Source organism: Entelurus aequoreus, linkage group LG04 (genome assembly GCF_033978785.1).
Source record: "Entelurus aequoreus isolate RoL-2023_Sb linkage group LG04, RoL_Eaeq_v1.1, whole genome shotgun sequence".
Taxonomy (NCBI): domain Eukaryota; kingdom Metazoa; phylum Chordata; class Actinopteri; order Syngnathiformes; family Syngnathidae; genus Entelurus; species Entelurus aequoreus.
Window position 1 is genome coordinate 5,379,690 of NC_084734.1, and position 22,736 is coordinate 5,402,425.

Consider the following 22,736-nt stretch of genomic DNA (forward strand, 5'->3'; position numbering starts at 1 on the left):
TTACAATTTCAACATAGCAGTGTTTTAAAATCCCTCATTGACATTATCATTAGACATTTATAAAAACTACAAAAAAGAACAATAGTGTCACAGTGGCTTACACTTGCATCGCATCTCATAAGCTTGACAACACACTGTGTCCAATATTTTCACAAAGATAAAATAAGTCATATTTTTGCTTCATTTAATAGTTCAAACAAATGTACATTATTGCAATCAGTTGATAAAACATTGTCCTTTACAATTATAAAAGCTTTTTACAAAAATCTACTACTCTGCTTGCATGTCAGCAGACTGGGGTAGATCCTGCTGAAATCTATGTATTGAATGAATAGACAATCCTTTTGAATAGGGAAAAAATCGCTTTTGAATCGAGAATCGTGTTGAATTGAAAAGAAAAATCGATTTTGAATCGAATCGTGACCCCAAGAATCGATATTGAATCGAATTGTGGGACACCCAAAGATTCACAGCCTTTATATATATATATATGTATATATATATATACACATATAAATGTATACATATATTAGGGGTGTAATAAATTATCGGTGCAAACCGATAACCGATTTTAACTTTAGAGATATGAATACATTGTTTGGTGAGCCTCTGGATCGATGTATTACCGTCAATCAATCAATCAATGTTTATTTATATAGCCCTAAATCACAAGTGTCTCAAAGGGCTGCACAAGCCACAACGACATCCTCGGTACAGAGCCCACATACAGTATGGATTGTTCGCTGTCCGGTTGGAAAGTCATGAATCGGTTGATTGTAGATCTGATACAAAATAAGGCTGCTCTGATCTTGCGAGACTTCTCTAATGGCATAAAACGAGAGTACTGTTCTCGGTGGCGGCTGACAACGACAGAGCAACATAGCAGACAGTACCTAAACACTTTATAAACAATGCACCCCCGAATAATACATCTAAAGTGTGGTAAACTAATGCTAGCAGACCTACTAACTGGCAAGACAAAAGGACTTTGATTCACGCCACACTTGACATTGTTTTATGCTTATATTTCCCCCTTTACTACTTTACTTTACTATAATAATAAACTTGTTTCCTTCCGATTGACCTACCATCATTTTCACGGTGGAGATGGGCAGTATCTTCCAATGCGCCAGATCATCCCCAATCGATTTTAAAATTGGAGAGTAATTCAAGTGATTCAGGTCTGAAAGGGTGGAAGAAATGTTGCTACCTAGGTATTTAATGTGGAATCGATGAGGTGCTGTGAAAGTCAAAATTCATAGGTAACACAGTAGATTTGGACCAGTTGATGGTAAAATAGAACTGAATTTATCAATGAGTGAGATTGTGTCTGAAAGACAAGAATGTGGATTTTGTAGAAAAAGTAATGTATCATCAGCATAAGGGCTTGTTTTATACTGAATACTTTTGTACTGGGTGTGAATGGTTGTTTGTTAGCGACGTAACGATTCACTACACCATTGATTCGATTCAGAATTTGTGGTTGCCGATACGATCCTGGAACGATATTTATATATTTTTTTAAACAAAACGACCTTAAACAATTTTAAAAAAATACAAATCAAGCAAAGTGACAGTGAAATAAATAGTGGATAGTGGACACTGCAGGTGAAGTTTCCTATATTCTTGTTGTTTCCGTATTTTTCGGACTATAAGGCGTACTTAAAATCCTTTAATTTTCTCAAAAACTAAGTTAAGTTAAAGTTAAAATACCAATGATTGTCACACACACTAAGTGTGGTGAAATTATCCTCTGCATTTGACCCATCTCCTTGTTCCACCCCCTGGGAGGTGAGGGGAGCAGTGAGCAGCAGCGGTGGCCATGCTCGGGAATAATTTTTGGTGATTCAACCCCCAATTCCAACCCTTGATGCTGAGTGCCAAGAGAGAGGTAATGGGTCCCATTTTTATAGTCTTTGGTATGACTCGGCCGGGGTTTGAACTCACGACCTACCGATCTTAGGGCGGACAACCTAACTACCAGGCCACTGAGCAGGTCTATTAGCTCACTGACGTCAATGTAAAACGTCATGGTCTTCTGTGGGTGAAATGTATACAGTGCACACACAAAAAGGTGACTTTGTTGAAGCCTTGCTGTAGCAATTTGTTATTTTTGTACAATAGATGAAACTATTGAAATGACTTAGAAATCAAATTGTTTTAAAGCGTTCGAGAGAGAAGAGCAATAGGAGGAGGGGACAGTGTGAGGGAGGGAGATGGTGTGGTGCTGCCTTGCTCTCTTTAGTTTCATCTCCACACATCCACGCACTCATTAGGCACCCATACACACACACACACACACACACACACACACACACACACACACACACACACACACACACACACACACACACACACACACACACACACACAATGCATAAGCCAGCCGTCAGTTCAACTCTCATCTCTCCAGGACAAGACATGAGGCTGCAGCTGTCGATGTGGTGAGCTTTGCATTTTTACTTTTCAACATCCAATACTTTATTGAAAGCAAACATACGTTGTGGTTTTGAAAGCTTTAGCCGAACAATATTTTCTGTAGACAGTATTACAAAATGTCTTATAAGAAGTTCATAAATATATTACATAGTTCTATCGCCTCTGTTACCTGTTTAATGTTTATCATGTTGAACCTTACTGCTGGTTCTTATATAATTCACTGCAAAGCTGGACAGAACAGTTATTGCATGTGTGTGCGCCCGTTTGTGTGCATGTGTGTGCGTGTGGTGCGACACACCAACTGAGTCTGCTCTACCAGCTCAAGCAGTTGAAAATAATTCATTACAAGCATGAGGGATCAATAGCAATGTGAAGGGGAAAGTGTTGAAATGCAAGATGAGTCAGTGTCGAGCCGAGAGTAAACACTGTTTACAACGTACCCTGGATTAAGTATAAGGAGAGGGAGGCATCATTACTGTAGATCATATTTGTTATGTACCGTATTTTTCGGACTATAAGGCGCACTTAAAATCCTTTCATTTTCTCAAAAGTCGACAGTGCGCTTTATAACCCGGTGCGCCAGTACGGAATCATTTTGGTTGTGCTTACCGACATCGAAGCTATTTAATTTGGTACATGGTGAAATGATAATTGTGACCAGTAGATGGCAGTCACACATAAGAGATATGTGTAGACTGCAATATGATGGCAGTCACACTTATGCGATACATGTGGACTGCAATATGATGGCTGTCACACATAAGAGATATGTATGGACTGCAACAATATGATGGCAGTCACACATAAGAGATATGTGTAGACTGCAATATGACTCAAGTACACAACATCAAAATGTTATATCTTCCATTGAAAATATAGAACATTACACACGGCACTCAAAAATCTATTAAAATGTTTTAGTGCGACTTTGGTAAGCTATGAAGCCACACCGCTTGATGTATTGTACTGTGCTTCAACATAGGAGTATTATTATGGTGTGTGTGTATAAGGTAAGACATATTATCTGGCGTTTTGTTTCACAATATTATGCAAAAGCAACTGTTCTTACCTTCTGGTACCTGCTGATCTGTATTTGGGATCTGGATAAGTCCTGAAAAGTCCGCCTTTGTAGTCGATAAGCTTCTTCTTTTTCTCTATCTTCCTGTTATGTGACATTCATCCTCTGATGTTGCCATTTCTAATATAAAGTAGTGTAAAGTTCTTACTTATATCTGTCAGTAAACTCGCCATGAAAGCGCTAAAACATACCTGCATTAATAGAAGCCAGTTGGATCTGGGACAGGTTATCTTTAATTTCCTTTCTGAGTTAAATTTTATTATTAAGGACATTCATGAAGTCATCAGCCGAGTGGGTGGAGCTATCATGATAAGGTAATGATCGGACATACGGGAGTACCATAACTTTGGAGGTGGTGACACCCCGGACAAGGACTAGGTCTATCGTATTACCGTTGCGATGCGAGGGTTCATTTATTATTTGTGTAGGACCTCAGCTATCAATTCGCTCCAGACTACAATTGATTCTTAATATCCATATAATGATATGGATATTAAAATCCCCCAAAATAATTATAATATCTGCGTACGTCACTAGATCAACGACAAACTCTGAGAATTCACTGATAAAGTCAGAATAAGGCCCATGGGGGCAATAGATAACAGCCAGATAGAGAGGTAGTGGTGTGACAGACCTCATAGCAAGCACCTCAAATGATTTATATTTATTACTTAGTTAGGGATAAAGTTAAGGTTTTCATTGGATATTAGTGTGACCCCTCCACCCCTTTAAAGGTGATGGGCACTCGTATAGTTAGGGGGAGATGCCTCGTTAAGCAGGAAGGAAAAATGCATCTGGTTTTAGCCAAGTTTTGCTGAGACCACTGACGTTAATATTGTTGTTTCTAATGCCCTCATTATCTTATAATGTTTTGGGAAACAATAATCTGATGTTTAAAAAACCCAAATTGTAGGTAGTGGGCTCTTTTGAGGAATTTTTGTTAGTGGTATCCGTAGTACTGATATTAATAACATTACGTTTATTTTGTGTAGTGCAACTTAAATAATCACACCTAAGAATTGATATGACGGGGATCTTGAGATTATTTGCTTGGTACTGCGATAGATTGAATGCGTCATAATTTGCCACCTCAGTAGAATGCATGTTTACCTCTGGCACAGTCACTACAGAAAAAACATGTGAGTTATGTATTATTCTAAGAGAAATCTTATGTGTGCAGGAATTTTCCAGTCTGGCGCTGGTTCGTTCTATCTTAACCGACTCCTTACCAGGACTAACACACACTAATTGCCTGTGTTTGAGTTTATAATATAATAACGTTTTATTAGCATCTTCAGTTCGTAGGCAAGTGTACTCCGAGATTGGTTGGGAAATGACACCATATGCAGTACATCGATACAAAAGGACAATAAATGCATGTGCTTCTAAATATAAATATATATATATTTATGAATATATGTATTTATACATACACACACGTACAATCTTTTTCTAGCCAGGCTGCATTTGTTGTGTGCAGGAGAGCTACCAGAAACTTGCAAGGTGACATAACAGAGGTGTTGTGAGGTCAGTGGCAGCGTAATGAGCTTTATCCCCTTGCGAGCACCATTCGTTAGTCCCTATATATATTTCATGTATCTTATCTTCCCCATGGTGCACCTGTCTGGAGCTTTGTCTATGGTTCATTTTCACATTTTGAAGATGCATACAATAGCCGTCACCAACACAGGAAATATGTGTATCCTCAGCTCTCTCTTTGTAGGGAACAAACAAAAGCAGAGGTCTAGCAATACTAGACAAACATGGTCTTCATGTCAGAAAAAAGTAAATAAATTCAACAGTATAGTAAAAAACACTAATTGTAAATATAGACTGAGTGATGATTTGAAACAATGTATGGACAATGAGAAGTTTAAGAAACAGTATAAAAACATGAATCTTTAAGATTTGAGGAAGACGCAGTATAAAGAAAGTTCTTGGACTTCTCTTGATTATTGCTTTATTATATGATTAATCTTGAGTGTATCTTATTTGTCCTGTGATTAATGTTATTACGATTATCCAGATTGTAATTAGTATTACCTGGACACAGGCAAATTATTGATATGTGTTGTAAAGTGTAGTGGTGAGACTTGATACGTTTAAACTTCCTTTAACTACATTTTTTAACATACAAATGGTAAACACATTTGGTGGTTTTGGTTATTTAGTTTTTTTATATACAGGATATATGCATATACACACAGCCTGCTCAATAAATTAGATTATGACCGAAAAGTTTATTTCAGTAATTTCATTCAAAAAGTGAAACCGCTGCTCCTCCACATTGAGAGGAGCCAGATGTGGTGGTTCGGGCATCTGGTCAGGATGCCACCCGAACGCTTCCCTAGGGAGGTGTTTAGGGCACGTCCGACCGGTAGGAGGCCACGGGGAAGACCCAGGACACGTTGGGAAGACTACGTCTCCCGGCTGGCCTGGGAACGCCTCGGGATCCCCCGGGAGGAGCTGGACGAAGAGGGAAGTCTGGGCTTCCCTGCTTAGGCTGCTGCCCCCGCGACCCGACCTCAGATAAGCGGAAGAAGATAGATGGATGGATGGAAGTGAAACTTGTATATTATAAACATTTAATACACACAGATAATGTATTTCAAGTGTGACTTTCTTTTAATTTGTATGATTACAACTGAAAACTAATGAAAAACAGATATTCAGTATCTCAGAAAATTTGAATATTACCTATGTATTTAAAAAAAAAGGACTTTAGAAATGCCCAGACTTGGCCATTGTACGTCTCTGTCTGGCCCGCGTGAGGCCAATTATAAATTACAAAATACATTTTAAAAAGTATCTATCTTGAGTGTGCAATACAATGGTGCTGCTTTTGTTTTTAAAAGCGTTATCTGTATTACTTCCGTGTGGACGCATGCTCGTGCGCGATTGTTAGTGAATGTGAACAGCGGCCATCACAAATTACAAAATAAATTTAAAAAAACATCTATGTCGTGCGTGCAATACAACTGTGCTGCTTTTATTTCGAAAAGTCTTATTTATGGGCGTATGTCCGTGTGTAACCTGTGAGTGAAGGTGCACAGCGACAAGTGATGCCCGGTTATCCCAGAGACACTAAAAAAAGAAAAGTTGATGACGACTGGCGTGTTTTCAACAAGACATGGACTGCCAAGTATTTCTTTACAGAAATTAAAGGTAAAGCCGTGTGCTTAATTTGTGGTACACATGTTGCTGTGTTTAAATGTTTAAAAGTTTCAGCTTCCCAGGGAGAGCGGTGTTATTGATCTGATTGAGGCCACTGATTGTATCCTGCCTGAGTTGGTCCACCTGCTTGGAGTCTTTGAATTCTGCGCTATACCAGCGGCCAAGGCTTTTGATAGGCTTTTCTAGAACTGTTGGTATTGGCTCGTTGTTGATGTGGAACCTCTCATTGGTGAGCTGGCCCTTGATGATGGAGATACTGCGGGATTTGCTTGGTTTAACCTCCATTCGTGCCCATTTGATGTTTCCCTGGAGTTTATCCAGCAGGCGTTTGGTGCATGCATTTGTTGTTGTTATTGTTGTCATGTCGTCCATGTACGCCCTTATTGGAGGAAGACGCAGCCCGCTCTTTAACCGCTCCCCTCCAACCACCCATCGGGATGCTCGAATAATGAGCTCCATTGCCATGGTAAACGCCAGTGGAGAGATGGTGCAGCCCGCCATTATGCCTATCTCGAGGTGCTGCCAGGCAGTTGTACTGGCCTGTGCTGTGACACAGAACTGGAGGTCCTGGAAGTAGGCTTTGACCATCCTTGTGATGCCCTCAGGGACCTGGAAGAAGTTGAACGCTGTCCATAGAATTTCATGAGGCACTGACCCGAAGGCATTGGCAAGATCTAAGAAAACCACATGCAGGTCTTTCTTGTCCTTCTTGGCCGTCTGTATCTGGTGCCAGATGACATTTGTGTGTTCCAGGCATCCTGAGAAACCACCTATCCCTGCCTTCTGCACTGAGGTGTCAACATAGTTGTTCTTCAGCAAGAATACTGAGAGCCTGTGGGCCACAACACTGAAGAATATTTTTCCTTCCACATTCAGAAGACTGATCTGGCGGAACTGGTCGATGGTTGAGGAATTCTTCTCTTTGGGAATCAGGATCCCCCCTGCTCTTCGCCATGCCTTTGGTATAATTCATTTTTCCCACACCACTTTCATTAGCTTCCAGAGGTACTTCAAGACGCCTGGAGTGTTCTTATAGAGCCTATATGGGATGCCGTTGGGTCCAGGGGCTGAGGCTGTTCTTGCCCGCTTTACAGTGCTCTCAACTTCTCTCCATGTGGGGGGCCTCGTTTCAAACTGGTGCTCAGGTGGTTCGATTGGTGGCATGTCATCTGGAATGCTGGCTGGCACATGCCTCTGGCTGTCCGAGTAAGTCTTCCTCAGGTGCTCCTCTAGTTCCCTTATGGGTACTTTGAGGATTCCAGTTTTCTCCTTGACAAAGAGGTCTTTGACGAACTTGTAAGGATCTCTGTAGAAGGCAGTCCTCGTTCGCTCTTTCTTTTTATGTTGCTTTCTCAGGCATTCTGCTCTTCGCAGTGTTGCAAGTCGCTGCTTGATGTCGCCCTGTAGTGCTTCAAGTCCTTTCCTTTCCACTTCTGTGGCCTTTCAAGGTTCAAGGTTCAACTTTATTGTCCCCGCGGGGAAATTTGTCTTGGGCACAGAGCATCATTGCTTTCTTAACATACACAAAAACAAAAACACAAGCACAGACACAACCACAACCAGATAACTAACATTTAAACATCAGAACATGGAGCTTGATAGACATAGGTGGCACTTTGATGTAGGCATAAAATCTACAGTATGGAGATAAAGTACCAGTGTGCATTGTACTAGAGCTCATGGATAAAGTGCTATGTGCTAAAGTGCTTAGTTCTAAAGTGCTATGTGCTAAAGTGCTATGTGCTAAAAAAGTGCTAACCTATGTATTAACATTCTATTGCACATTGTTGGTCAGCTTAATGGAGGCTGGGACAAATGATAATTTAAGGCGGTTAGATTTGCATAGTGGGACCCGGAGTCTTCTCCCTGATGGCAGGGTTCTATATTCAGGGAAGAGTGGGTGTTGTGAGTTGGAAATAATTTTCTTAGCTTTTTTCCTAACTGCCTGCTCATAGATGCTCTGTATAGGCTCATATTCTTTCCTCCCTACGATTTTCATTGCCGTTTTATGCATGCCGGCCAGTTTGCTTTTTAGCTTAACGGTTAGGTTGCCAAACCATGAGGTGATCCCGTATCTAATGATGCTCTCTACAATGGCACGGTAGAAAATCATCATGATGTGGGTGCTTTCGCCGTACAATCTTAATATTCGCAAAAAATATAGCCTCTGTTACAGTCTATTGCACAGTTTGTCAATATGTGTCTTCCAGCAGAGAAGATTATCAATATGAATCCCTAAATATGTATATGAGGATACCTGGGTGATTTCCTGATTTTTGATGACCACTGGCTCATGGTCAGTCACTTTCCTCGGATCCAAAACCATTTCCTGTGTCTTGGTCACATTTAGAATAAGATGGTTGGTATCACACCACCTAATAAATCGGTCTATCTCGTCTTGGTACACAGAGGGGTCCGTATCCTTGTGTAAAAGGCTTAGGAGCACGGTATCGTCCACAAATTTCACCATATAATTGTTAGGGTGCACAGTCCTACAATCATTGGTGTACAATGTAAACAGTGTTGGTGATACAACACAACCCTGTGGGACGCCTGTGTTGCAGTGTTTGGTGTCTGACAGTGTTCTGTTGACCTTCACTTGCTGTGTTCTGTTTGTTAAAAAAGAGTGGAACCATTTGATCAAGGTGGAGTTTACACCCATGTCTTTGAGCTTCTCCAAGAGTATGTGAATTTGCACTGTATTAAAAGCTGAGCTGAAATCAACAAATAAAATTCTAGCATAAGCTTTTGTGTTCTCAAGGTGCTTGGAGATAAAGTGCAAGGTGCAAAGGATTGCATCATCAGTACTGCATTCCTGCTTGTACGCAAACTGGTACACATCTAACTTTGGCTTGACATCCTTCATGAGCAGTGACAACAAATTTTTCAAAACATTTCATAACAATCGAAGTGAGAGCTACGGGACGAAAGTCGTTGTTTACTGTGACACCGGGCTTTTTAGGCACTGGAGTTATAATTGACTTCTTCCACAGAGCTGGAACAGTGTGAGTGTTAAGTGACTGTTGGAATATTGGACACCATGCTGTAGTCAGTTCCTCTGCACAGCTTTTGAGCAAAAAAGCTGGGAGGCCGTCAGGGCCTGCGGCCTTGCCCGTACGTACTCTACTAAAGAGACGGCGGATGCTGGTCGGGTGGACTTCCAGGCAGCAGGTGTCATCAGTGTCTGGCAGGGACTGCAAAACACTGTCACACTCCTGAGAGAAGTTTTGATGGTCGAATCTCAAATAAAAGTCATTTACCTCATTTGATTTTTGCTGCTCATCCAGGGTGATGATTTGTTACTTTGTAGGGTTCATATTAGTGACTAATTTCATTGTGTCCCAAAGTTTTTTTGTATTTGACATTTGGAGATTATGTTCCATTGTTTGCCTATGTTGTTTTCTTGCATTAGTGAGAAGTTGTTTAAGTTCTTTTTGGACAACTGACAGTCCTGCTCTGTCTTTACTTCTAAAGGCCTGTTTTTTCCTATCTATGCAGTCTTTTATTTCTTTTGTTACATAGGGTTTGTTATTGGGATAGACTACAATGTTTTTCTTGGGTACCACATTGCCAACACAAAACTCAATGTAGTCCGTTATAGTTACTGTAGCCTCATCTAATCTTAGTGCATGGAACAGGGACCAGTCTGTGCACATGAAACACCCCTTCAGTGTCTCAATAGCATCGTCTGACCACACATTAATTTTCTTATGCTCAGGTTTAATTGATTTAAAAACAGATTTATATGTGGGTATTAGATGTATGGTGTTGTGATCCGAGTTGGAAAGGGGGGGCTTTGGTTTTGCTGAGTATCCCCCCTTTGTATTGCCATAGCATTTATCTAGAATCTTGTCATTTCTTGTGTCACATTTTACAAATTGTTCGAAGCCCGGCAAGGCAGTCTTCAGTTTACAATGGTTAAAGTCACCCAAAAAGAAAACAGGAGCTCCGGGTGTGCGCTGCAGCTGTTCATGTGCGCACTCTGCTATGCTCGCAGCAGCTCTGCCTGCGTTGCCGCTGGGTGGGACATAAACAGCGGCTATGATGATGTTGCCAAACTCCCTAGGCAGGTAGTGAGGTCTCATTGATAAAAACAGCAGTTCTACGTCGGGGCTGCATATGGTTTTTTTCACAGTGAGCTGTTTACACCACTTGTCACTCACGTACACGCCGACTCCGCCCCCTTTTCTCTTCCCGGAAGCGTCAGAGCGGTCAGCTCGTACGAGTGAGAATCCATCCAGGTCAAGCAGAGAATCCGGGACGCCTTGGTGAAGCCACGTCCCGGTGAACACCATGATGTTGGTTTCTCGGTATTCAAAGCAGCTCTTTAGGTTGACCCGAAGCTCATCCAGCTTTGGTGCCAGCGATCGCACGTTGCTGAGTATTATTGACGGCAGCGGTGGTCTGTTGATTCGCCGGCGGAAGCGTTCTCGGACGCCTCCCCGTCTGCCTCGCTTGCGTTGTGGCCGTGTGCCGGTGTGTGTCGCTCGGATAACTGCCGGTAGATGTTCCGGTGGTGTGGATTGGCGTGGTGTGGGTCGGAGGGACAGTAAGGCATCTCTGGAGTAGACGCGACATCCATGTTCCCACTGCACGTTCGTTGCAAGACAAAGAATTACGCGTTCGCTGATAAAAAAGAGGATCAGCAGTGCGATATAAAAACTTGCTTCCATTGTTAGGGCTCGTGCTACAAACAATTGGTATAGTTCAGACGGCCGAGTTCTTTGTATGTCGAATGTCAATTTATGCCGTGATCAGCTTCACGTAAAGTCACAAGCACCAAAGCATGTTTTTAAAAACGAATAAACAAAACGAACATGATGGTATGAACAGTTAAAAAACACACTTAAAAAAAACAACAAAAAAAAACATAAAAGCAACAAGCACAAGCCCAGGTCGCTGCAGTGCTGCGCCCTCAGGCAGTCCTCGTTCGCTCTTTCTTTTTATGTTGCTTTCTCAGACATTCTGCTCTTCGCAGTGTTGCAAGTCGCTGCTTGATGTCGCCCTGTAGTGCTTCAAGTCCTTTCCTTTCCACTTCTGTGGCCTTTTTCCACTGCTTTCGCAGGCCCCTTCTTTCTTTCACAAGTCTTTCAATCTCTTGTTGTCTCCTGGACTTGAGAGGGGCTGACGGGTCCGTCTGTGTCGTAGGGTTCTTACTTTTCACCCCAAATCTCTCCGCTCCATAGCTGTAAATAATCTCTCCAATCTTGTCCAGCTTTTTTTCCACACACCCTTTCAGACCTTCTAAAAGATGGACAAGGTCTGTGTCGGTGGTTTCCCACTCCTTTTTCTGGCAGGATTTAGGCCACAAGATTTGAGGCTTTCGTCCATTCATCTTCCTCTCTACTGCTGTCTGTGGTTGAGTGGGCTCTGGACTCACGTTCGTTGTTGAATCTGTGCCTGATTGAGCTTCGTCTGGGGTTGTGATACCCTGTGGACTGTGGTGACTACCCTGCCGCTGGGCTTCACTCGACTGATTTGCCCTACCTCTGAGGAAGTAGTGGTCAATGTGAGGCCCCTCGCTAAGCTCTCTCAGACACTTTTTCCTGCCCTGGTGGATCTTGAGACCCTTCTCTGATGTAAACTTTTTCCAGCCACAGATGCAGCTTTGTAACTTGTGTTCTGCCAGTGCTGTTACTCCATTAACTATCGTGCTGATCATTTGACTCGTTGTTGTTTCCGTTCCAGGGTCTGTTACCGTGTGGTCTACTGGTGAGTCATCTTCCGCCCCCGCTCTCGCAGACTCTAGGGGTATTTTTCCTTTTGAATTTTCCGTAGCAATTGTTGGGTGGATCCAGGTCACTGTGTAGTGAAAGGGTCCTGCTAGCAAGGGTAGCTAAACCGTGCCAGCCCCGTTGGGGTCTGTTCCCACCTGTCAGCAGTCTCTTCAGGCCGTCACCAAGTCTTTCCCAGGTTGTCAGCTGCCCTTTCGCAGCGGTCACTGGTTTTGACACCAGACATCAGGATTCTTAATAGAACTAGTTGTTAAAGATCCCTAAATATTCAGCACAACAATTAAATGGGGTTGGTGATGTCCTCTTGGGTGGGGTGGAGTTTGGCACTAATCACGTGGTGCCACCAGTACAACACATCTTCAGTTGTGTTCCCCGACGTCATTGGGCGTTTCGGCCATTTATCACAAGACACCCTCTGCATGGTGGCACCACGTGGTTATTTGGCAGCCCATGCTGCATCCCTGCGCTTCAGCCACAGCCAGTGACTGCTCCGTTCTGCTGCGGTGGAAAGTTCTTTAATAACCTTGCGTTGGGCCTGTCCTCTGATTCCTACTTCTTTAAGGAGCCTTGTGGTGGAACTGGCTACAAAGCCTCTACAGCCCACCTCCACTGGCCACACCTTCACGTTCCAGCCCCGTGTCTCTGCTTCAGCTGCCAATTTGGTATATCGCAGCCTCTTCCGTTCGAATGCTTCATCGATCGCGTCCTCCCATAGGACCGTTAGCTCAACGATGAAGACACAGCGGCAGGACATGGACCAGAGGACCAGGTCTGGGCGCAGGCTGGTTGCTGCAATTTCGGGTGGGAAGATAAGTCTCTGGCTGAGGTCTACCCGCATTTCCCAATCTCAGGCTACGTTTAGTGGGCCCAAGTCTGGAGGTGATGGCTTGGTCCGCCGTTTCTCTCCTTCCCGGATGAAAGTTGTTTTGCGTGGGAAGGTTGCCTGAGCATTTAGAGGCATGGCATTGGTGACCACTCTCTTATTCTCAAGTTCGGCAGCCAAGCACTTCAGTTCCTGGTTGTGGCGCCAGGTGTATCTCCCTTGAGTCAGACTGGTCTTGCAACCTACCAAGATGTGTTTGAGGGTTGCTGGGACTGTACACTGGAGACAGGCTGGGTCCTCTCCATACCAGAGATGTAGGTTGGTAGGAGAGGGCAGGACATCATATGTGGCTCTAATGATGAAACTTAGTCTATTAGACTCCATGCTCCATATTTCGTTCCACGTGATTGTTCTCCTCTCCACGCCCTCCCACCTCATCCAGCGGCCCTGCTGGGCTTGGGAGACTGCCTTGGCACACCTGGCTGCTTCCTCCTGGTGGCGCACTTCCTCCACCACCATGTGCCGCCGTTCGGTTGCAGTTTGCCTTTTGCCACGTGGGTGTTGTTGCTTCCACACCAAGGCCCCCTCTGCCATATTGGACATGCCCCACTATATCCCGGTGTCTGAGGGCAGTCTTTCATTTCCCAATCTCGGGCTACGTTTAGTGGGCCCAAGTCTGGAGGTGATGGCTTGGTCCGCCGTTTCTCTCCTTCCCGGATGAAAGTTGTTTTGCGTGGGAAGGTTGCCTGAGCATTTAGAGGCATGGCATTGGGGACCACTCTCTTATATAGTGTAACCACCTGCTGAAGTTGATAGTGTGTTCTTGAGTTGCGGAAATGAGGAGTGAGGATAGACGTGCGTGTGGAAGGAACGAGATAAGTTGAGCTGTGTTAGTATAGGTTGCTCAATAAAAATTGAAAAAGAGCATCAGACTTTGTGTGCACTTCTTCTGGACGCTACAATTGTTGTCAGAAGTAAAACTTTGTGCATACTGCCGCTGCTTGTGTGCGCATACTGCGCTGCTTGTGTGCTCAGCCTGCTACGTCATCGGGAGGTACGTGCCACGATGTTTCCTGGCGACTTTGTCAAGATTGAACGGTAGGGGGACATTGAGTGGGGACTTAAAGTGCCGGCAGCGACTGCAGATGTCTGTGTGAATCCCGGACGTGAGCTTGCGCAAAGAGAGAGAGAAAGGGAGGAAGGAGAGAGGCAGCGTCTACAGGTGCAGCGCACGGCACGCTGCTTGGCATGGGGGAATTCCGCCCTCAATGAAGACTCCCAGGTTTGATGGCAAGGCGAACTGGGAGGCATTTCATCCCACTTCTGACAACAATTGTAGCGTCCAGAAGAAGTGCACACCAAGTCTGATGCTCTTTTTAAACTTTTATTGAGCAACCTATACTAACACAGCTACTTATCTCGTTCCTTCCACACGCACGTCTATCCTCACTCCTCATTTCCGCAACAGCAACGCTTCCTCCTTCTTCGCCAATCACCTTACAGGCGTGCTACGTTCACAACAGGATGCAGGATAAAGTGACAGAAATTGAAATTTTTGCATTGTATTATACATCAGGAAGTGTCGTGTAAGAAAGTGTTAAAAATAAAACCATCAAAAGCCATCTGCTTTTTTATAAAGATAAGTTAGGTTAAATGAAAATATTATTATTATTATTATTAAAAATATATATATATATCAAAAATAATTTGAGCAAAATTTAATTGAAATATTGTCGGTGTGGCCCTCCAGCAGTGCTCGGGTTGCTCATGCGGCCCCCGGTAAAAATTAATTGCCCACCCCTGGAAATGCCGGTCGACTGTAAAGTATGAACATAAAAAGTATGAACATGTACAGCACTCAAGACTTGGTCGGGGCTCGTTTTGCCTGAATTACTGCAGCAATACGGTGTGGCATGTGTCCTTAGTCTGTGGCACTCCTCAGATGTTATGAGAGTCCAGGTTGTTTTGATATTGTCCTTCGCTCTTCTGCATTAATGGGTCTGGCATACTGCATTTTTCTACTACTGCAGTGACCTTGGACTCTCAGAAATCACAGCGGGAGGTTTATGCCAATAGTCATTCGAATTGTATCGCATGAAAACACATCTTCCGAAATTTGTGTTGGAATTATCCTTACTACGCATGTCTTTGACGTCAGCTATACTTTGGTGTTGGAGGGGGACTAAATTGAATAGTCTCGGAATGAAGCGGCGCGGCTTTACAGCTAATCCAAGTGCTAATTGCTAGCCTCAAACACAAACACAGAACGTTGTAACACAAAGACAAGCGGCAACTTATACATATCGCAACATAAATGGCACAGACCAGCTCCATTTCAAAAAGAGAGGCAAAGCAGAAGTAGCGTAAAGAATGACCACTGTAGAGGACACTGCTTCCCCTAATGTAAAAGTTAAAATACATTAAACTGTACAATATTGTTTTACACTTGATGTTTACATTCTTACTTTAAAGACATCAACTGTAAGTTACTCTTTTACATATTTGCTTGAAACAGTAGATGTTCCTGCACAATTATTTGCACTTAGAAATACTTATTTGCAGTAATAAATATGATTTACATTCTAGCATTCCATCCATCCATCCATCCATTTTCTACCGCTTATTCCCTTTGGGGTCGCGGGGGGCGCTGGAGCCTATCTCAGCTACAATCGGGCGGAAGGCGGGGTACACCCTGGACAAGTCGCCACCTCATCGTGTTTGTGTTAAATTACAGTAAGCGTGTTTATCCTAAACATTCCTGCCACTTCATTTTACACACTATATAATTTTTTTTTTACTTCTATCGTGGCCATAAAAAAAAAAAAGTACCAATGATTGTCACACACACACTAGGTGTGGGGAAATTATTCTCTGCATTTGACCCATCACCCTTGATCATCCCCTGGGAGGTGAGGGGAGCAGTGAGCAGCAGCGGTGGCCATGCCCGGGAATAATTTTTGGTGATTTAACCCCCAAATCCAACCCTTGATGCTGAGTGCCAAGCAGGGAGGTAATGGCTCCCATTTTTATAGTCTTTGGTATGACTCGGCCAGGGTTTCAACTCACAACCAACCAATCTCAGGGCGTACCGTGATATTGTATTGTGAGATTTTGAAACATTACATCCCTAGTTATTGATTACTTGAGGACAATGTCACCACTTTTAAAAATGTAAATTCATGTGTATACTGACAAAAAAGCCACAGTGGCCTACTCTAAAATACTAAAATCAATATTTTCAAGGATAAGCAAATGTAACAATGTAACCAAAAAATTAGACACAATTTGGATAACAGTGTATTGTTATTTGTATACTTTGCAGCTGATTTAGGACACAGGTCAAAACCGACCTGTTAACACGAGAGGTGCAAACGGAAAGTTAACACAGCAAGAAGTTTAAGGATAAAGATATCCTAAAGAATGTTCCTATAAAAGCGACACTAATAACTAAGCAGTGTAGTGGTCTCAATATTGAGATGGAAAGGTTGCTCAGGCTTTGGCTAGAAGACTAGAATCAAGGCTGCATCCTAGTGAGTCGTACAGTATGTTGATTTGGGACAAAGTTAAGAGATTTTAACACTGCAACGTAAAAAAGGAGAGAGGAGTGAAAGTGAAGTCTTTTTTTTTTTTTTTTTTTTTTTTTATTTCAAACAACATTTAAAAAAAAAAACACAAGATACACTTACCATTAGTGCATCAACCCAAGAAAACCCTCCCTCCCCCAAGAAAGTGAAGTCTTTATGGCCAGTAATAATAATAATACAATTAATAATTATGGCCAGTAATTAGAAGTTTGTGCATTCAGGGTTAAGTTGCTGGTGGGGATAATAAAGCTGCAAGTGAATTTTCTGATCCATTGGCTGAGGTTATAAAAATATATAAAGGTAAGGATTTTCTCTACCTTTTATGAGACTGTTTCATTTAATTATTGTTGTATTGCTGTATTTTATATCCTTCACGTATTCATTGTGTACAGTTTGACTGACTGAAGTGTTAATTGTGTGAATGCTGGAAAAAACATTCACACTTATTCTTCCTTTTCCGCCCTACTTTTCATCCACCTTCTCCTTCCACATTTTTGTAAATCTGAATTTCAACCAATCCGTTTTCAAAATGTTCGGCTGTCTCCTTAATTTTTTTTATTCAAACATTTCCAGAAACTCCATATTTTCTGGGAAGTTTTTTCAAATTCGAAATGAATTGACAAATTTATAAACGTCCATATTTTTTAAAAACGATTTCAAGCATAACTGCACTTTTTGGAGAATTGTTTAATGCATTCTAAATCATAAATAAATGTGAAAAAAATGGGAGGCTTATACTCCGAAAAATACGGTACTATGTTTCGAGGCTCGTTTGTTTGATTGGTGCTTTTTTCGTGTCTTTTTTGTTTTCTTACCCTGTGTAGTGTTAAGTGCTATTTTTTTGTGATGTGGGAACTATAAAGCCATGATCACCATCTTTTTTTATCACTTGTATGTGTATAAAAAAAAAACATATTTTTGTCATATCATTTTTTTGGGTGTTTTTGGGATGCCTCCTCGAGAAAAAGTGTAACAAAAGATCCTACCAAACACAAAATGGCTCACTCAGAAATAGACCTTCTCAAGAGCACCCTTTACAAGCAAGCCCTGCGACTCTATCAGCAGGCAAAACACCTCGCTGAGCTGGGCGCAGGTGTCAGCAATCTATCTATATAGAATATTGAGACTCAAATTACCTTTATCATCTCCATTCTTCATACAAAAATCAGAGCTGACGCCGGTGTAGATCTTGCTTTGGTTTTTGTCCGAGACCAGGGATCTAATAATATACTATATGATAGTTAGCATGCAGAAAAATAATATGTATGCTGAAACTGCCTATTTTAGTTGAGGTACAAGTTCCGACTTACACTAAGATTCGCCCTACATGCCGTAGGAGCATAACTCGCTAGTAACCCCAGAACCACATGTAGTGGAATTGTCAACATAGTATATCATCATATGGTCACAAGAAGGGAGAGAATAGTTGTGCAAATACAGCGTATTAAGGAGACCTCCCTAGTCTATAGGTGGTTCATGAATTATACAAATAATAAGAGAAATGGGTCTATTGGAAAATGAGGTGTGCACCAAAATGTAATGGCTTCAACCTCGTCACCAAATGCGCACCGGATTATAAGGCGCACTGCCGATGAGTGGGTCTAGTCAAGTGTGTTTTCAAACAAAAGGCGCACCAGATTATAAGGCGCATTAAAGGGGTCTTTTTTTTTTTTTTTATAAATGTAAAAGTCTTCCTTGTGGTCTACATAACATGTAATGCTGGTTATTTGGTCAAAATGTCGCATAGATGATGTTTTACAGACCATCTTCAAGTCGCTTTCTGACAGTCGCTTCAGGATGCACGGTTTTGTGGGCGGTCTTATTTACGTGGCTCACCTTGGACAGCGTCTTCTCCCCGTCATCTTTGTTGTAGCGGTGTAGCGTGCAAGGACGGGAGTGGAAGAAGTGTCAAAAGATGGAGCTAACTGTTTTAATGACATTCACACTTTACTTCAATCAATAACAGAGCAGCATCTCCTCATCCGTGGCTCACTAGTGCAACAACAACGTCGGAAATGTGTCCCGTGAAAAACCGTCCGACCGGAACTCTCTAATAACTAAAGATCCGTGGGTGAATAATGTAAACTCGCTACACCGGTAGTTTTTAGCGCTTCCATAGTGAGATATAATTTAGAACTTTACGCTACTTTATATTAGAAATGGCAACAGCAGAAGATGAATGTCACATAACAAGAAGATAATGAAAAAGAAGAAGTTTATCGACTACGGTATCGACACAGACTATAGTGGCGGACGTGCGCAAATTTTCAGGACTTATGTAGATCCCAAATACCCATCAACAGGTACCAGAAGGTAAAAAAAGTTGGTTTTGCATTTATTGTGAAACAAAACACCAGATAATATGTTTGCTAGTGGGTGCCATTTTGCAGTCCTTATACACACACCATAGTAATACTTGTATCTCTGACTAGGGTAGTTATAATGGGCCGACAATCCATGAAGCGGTGCGGCTTCAAAGTCATACCAAAACATTTTTGACATATTTTTGAGTGCCGTGTGTAAAGTTCTTTATTTACAACGGAACATTTAAAGTTTTTGTGTTGTTTACTTGAGTCATATTGCAGTCTACACATATCTCTTATGTGTGACTACCATCTACTGGTCACACTTATCATTACACCACGTACCAAATAAAATTGCTTTGAGGTCAGTAAGCACAACCAGAATTATTCCGTACATTAGGCATTAGGCGCACCGGGGTATAAGGTGCACTGTAGATTTTTGAGAAATTCAAAGGATTTTAAGTGCGCCTTATAGTCCAAAAAATATGGTACAATAAAATTCGACCTACATGTCGTAGGAGCATAACTCGTTGGTAACCCCAGGACCACATGTAGTGGAATTGTCAACATAGTATATCATCAAATGGTCACAAGAGGGGACAGAATAGTTGTGCAAATACAGCGTATTAAGGAGACCTCCCTAGTCTATAGGTGGTTCATGAATTAAGCATATAAGAGAAATTGTTCTATTGAAAATGAGGTGTGCACCAAAATGTAATGGCTTCAACCTTGTCACCAAATGTCATGTAAATACTCTTGATATTTGGGTCATACTCATGTTAACCACTGAAACTAACTGGTGTGAAAACAATACTTGTTTATGTAATATTAAAAACAATACCTGTTTATGTAACATTATCGACTGTACATTTAGACCTATTTTGGTTATTTTCTTAAAAGGCTTTGCATGTTTTTTTAAAGACACCATTTGCTGAAGGGTGTAATTTCAAGGCACTTGCATCCCTGTCATGTCCGCCAATCGGGTGGCAGATGTGACGTTTGAATCAATGAATGGATGGATGGATGAATGGAAGAGGGAATGAATCAATAATTTGACACCCTGTCGACATTTTCAAAGTTAATATTGCACTGATGAGTGCTGTACAATTAACTCATTCCCCTTAAACGTAATACAGAAACATGCTGAATCACTTTACTTTACACATTAAACAATGAGCATGATTAGTCAGAGGATGGAAAATACTCCAAAAAAGTCACAGCTGGCTGGCGTGGAAAAAAAAGCGTTTCAGAACGTGCACATGGTATTTGGAGAATCTTGAAAAAAATGGCGGTGTATACCAACTGATGGGTAAAGAACATAATCTTCAAAGTTATGGTTATGTCTGGTGAAAAGGCGCTTTTCAAACTTCCTTTGTGGCAAGCCTTTCATCTACACCACCTTAATTGGGCTCTTCCCCCTTCCAACGCACTTACTGAATAATGGGAAGTCTCTATGATGCAAAGTGACATTCCGTTTCTTATACTCCTTTTGCGTCATGACAGGAGGCAAGGAAACAAAGTTGTTTATTTGCTGGGGCAATGTTGTGATCATCAACAATGGCTGTCAAACCAGTCCTGGGGCTATTTAAACAATAAATCAATTGAGACCATTCAGTAATGGGCCGGCATGCTCCTGCAGAAACCACCTGAAAGTAAAGTAGCCCTTACGCAATGCTAAGGCATCTGTTATGTACCGGGCAAAGGGAAGGAGGCGACACCAAGGCAGAACTGCGGTTTACTAGGTTTATTGAAAACCTTGATGAGTGCGTGGGGTGTGTATGCCACCACAAGTGAATGAGTGCAGACGATGTGTAGAATTAACAATGTAAGTTTTACCAGGGGTTGTTGTCGGTGCGTGTTGTGTGAATCTTTCGTCGAATCCAAGGGGCTAGGCGAAGAGGTAGTCAGCAGGGAGGCAAGCAGTCGGGGGCTGGAGAGAGGCAACAATGTCCAAGTCCAAGCAGAGGTCAAGGGTCAAGGGAGGCAAGCAGAGATCCAGGTGGAGGTTGTGAGGCAGGACACAATCACAGGCAGCAGGGAAGACATGTGAAAGATAGGCTACGTTCTGGCGAAGGTCTCTTGGGTTCGCTGGCTTTTATGCTGCTCCCTCTCATCAGGCACAGGTGGGTTGATGCGCAATTGCTTGCAGCCTTGTCGCTGGGTGGGCGTGCTGTGCCCAGTGTGAGCAGGGGCGTGTCTAAGTGTGCTGCCAGCAGAGGTCCCGGCAGCTCCAGATGCCGAGGAAAAGCGGGTTCGAATCCGCGCCGTGACAGTACCCCCCCCCCCCCCCCACCCCACCCCTAGGCGAGGCACCTGACGAGCGCCGGGGAGCTTCAGGATTGGAACGGTAGAAGTCCTCTAAAAGACAGGGGTCGGCAAGGTAGGAGGCCGGCACCCAAGATCTGTCCTCCGGTCCAAAACCCTCCCAGTCGACTAGATAAACAAGCCCCCTACCCTGTCGACGGACCCTGAGGATTTCTTTGACCGTCCAAACCTGGTCCCCGTTTTCCAGGAACGTAGAGGGAGGGGGGGCAGGGACAGGAGGGGACAGAGTGCTCTCCGCTACCGGTTTTATCTGGGACACATGTACAACTGAGTGTCTCTTGACCGAGGGTGGGAGAGCCAGTTTGACAGATACGGGGTTAATGACAGAGATGATGGGAAATGGACCCACATAGCGTTGTGCTAATTTTTTGGATGGTACCTGGAGATTTAAGTCCTTAGCCAGTAACAATACTGGCTGTCCCGGGCGATAGGATGGAGCCTGAACACGATGACGGTTGGCGTTACGACACATTTTAGCCGAAGCTCTCTCCAAGGCTGCTCGAGCTGCTCTCCACACCCTCTGACATTTCCTGATATGGGCCTTAGTCGAGGGCACAGCTATCTCTTGTTCTTGCTGGGGAAACAAGGGGGGTTGATAGCCCAATGAGCATTCGAATGGTGACATACCGGTAGCGGAGCTCTTCAAGGAGTTGTACGAATACTCCACCCAAGGGAGGAACTTGCACCAGGTTGTGGGCTTCTTGCTGGCAACGCAACGGAGCATGGTCTCCACGCTCTGGTTTGCCCTTTCAGCCTGCCCGTTGCTCTGGGGGTGGTATCCCGAAGTGAGACTGACCGAGGCCCCAATCCCTTTACAAAAGGCTCTCTAGACTTGAGAAGAAAACTGGGGACCCCGATCAGAGACTATGTCTACCGGGATACCATGCAGCTTGATGACGTGTAGAGTGAGGAGGTCAGCCGTCTCCGAAGCAGAAGGTAGTTTGCGTAGCGGGATGAAATGGGCTGCTTTGGAGAAGCGGTCCACAATGGTTAAAATAGTAGTGTTACCTCTGGAGGCAGGAAATCCTGTGATAAAATCCAAGGCGATGTGTGACCAAGGGCAGGCAGGGATGGGAAGCAGGTGGAGGAGACCAGCCGGAGGTCTGTGAGAGGCCTTGCTGCGGGCACAAGTAGAACATGCTGCGATGAACTCACGTGTATCCTTGGCCATGGATGGCCACCAGAAGCGTCTTCGCAGTAGGGACAAGGTTCGTTGGAAGCCAGGATGGCACGAGAACAGACTAGTGTGGCCCCAATCCAGGACTCTGGATCGCA

General features: G+C 43.1%; 1 protein-coding gene across 4 annotated transcripts in view; it reads left to right on the plus strand.

Moving 5' to 3' along the window:
• The first annotated feature begins 2,303 nt into the window (after positions 1–2,303).
• The window catches only part of hrh2a (histamine receptor H2a), a 73,268-nt gene continuing 52,835 nt past the window's right edge, over positions 2,304–22,736 (plus strand). For 3 of the 4 annotated variants that reach the window (XM_062044069.1, XM_062044070.1, XM_062044067.1), the window contains exon 1: positions 2,304–2,444. The gene's annotated coding sequence lies outside the window, so the exon portion shown is untranslated. Of the gene's footprint in view, positions 2,445–4,997; positions 5,045–22,736 lie in introns of all 4 variants that reach the window. The other variant, XM_062044068.1, reaches the window with a different exon arrangement.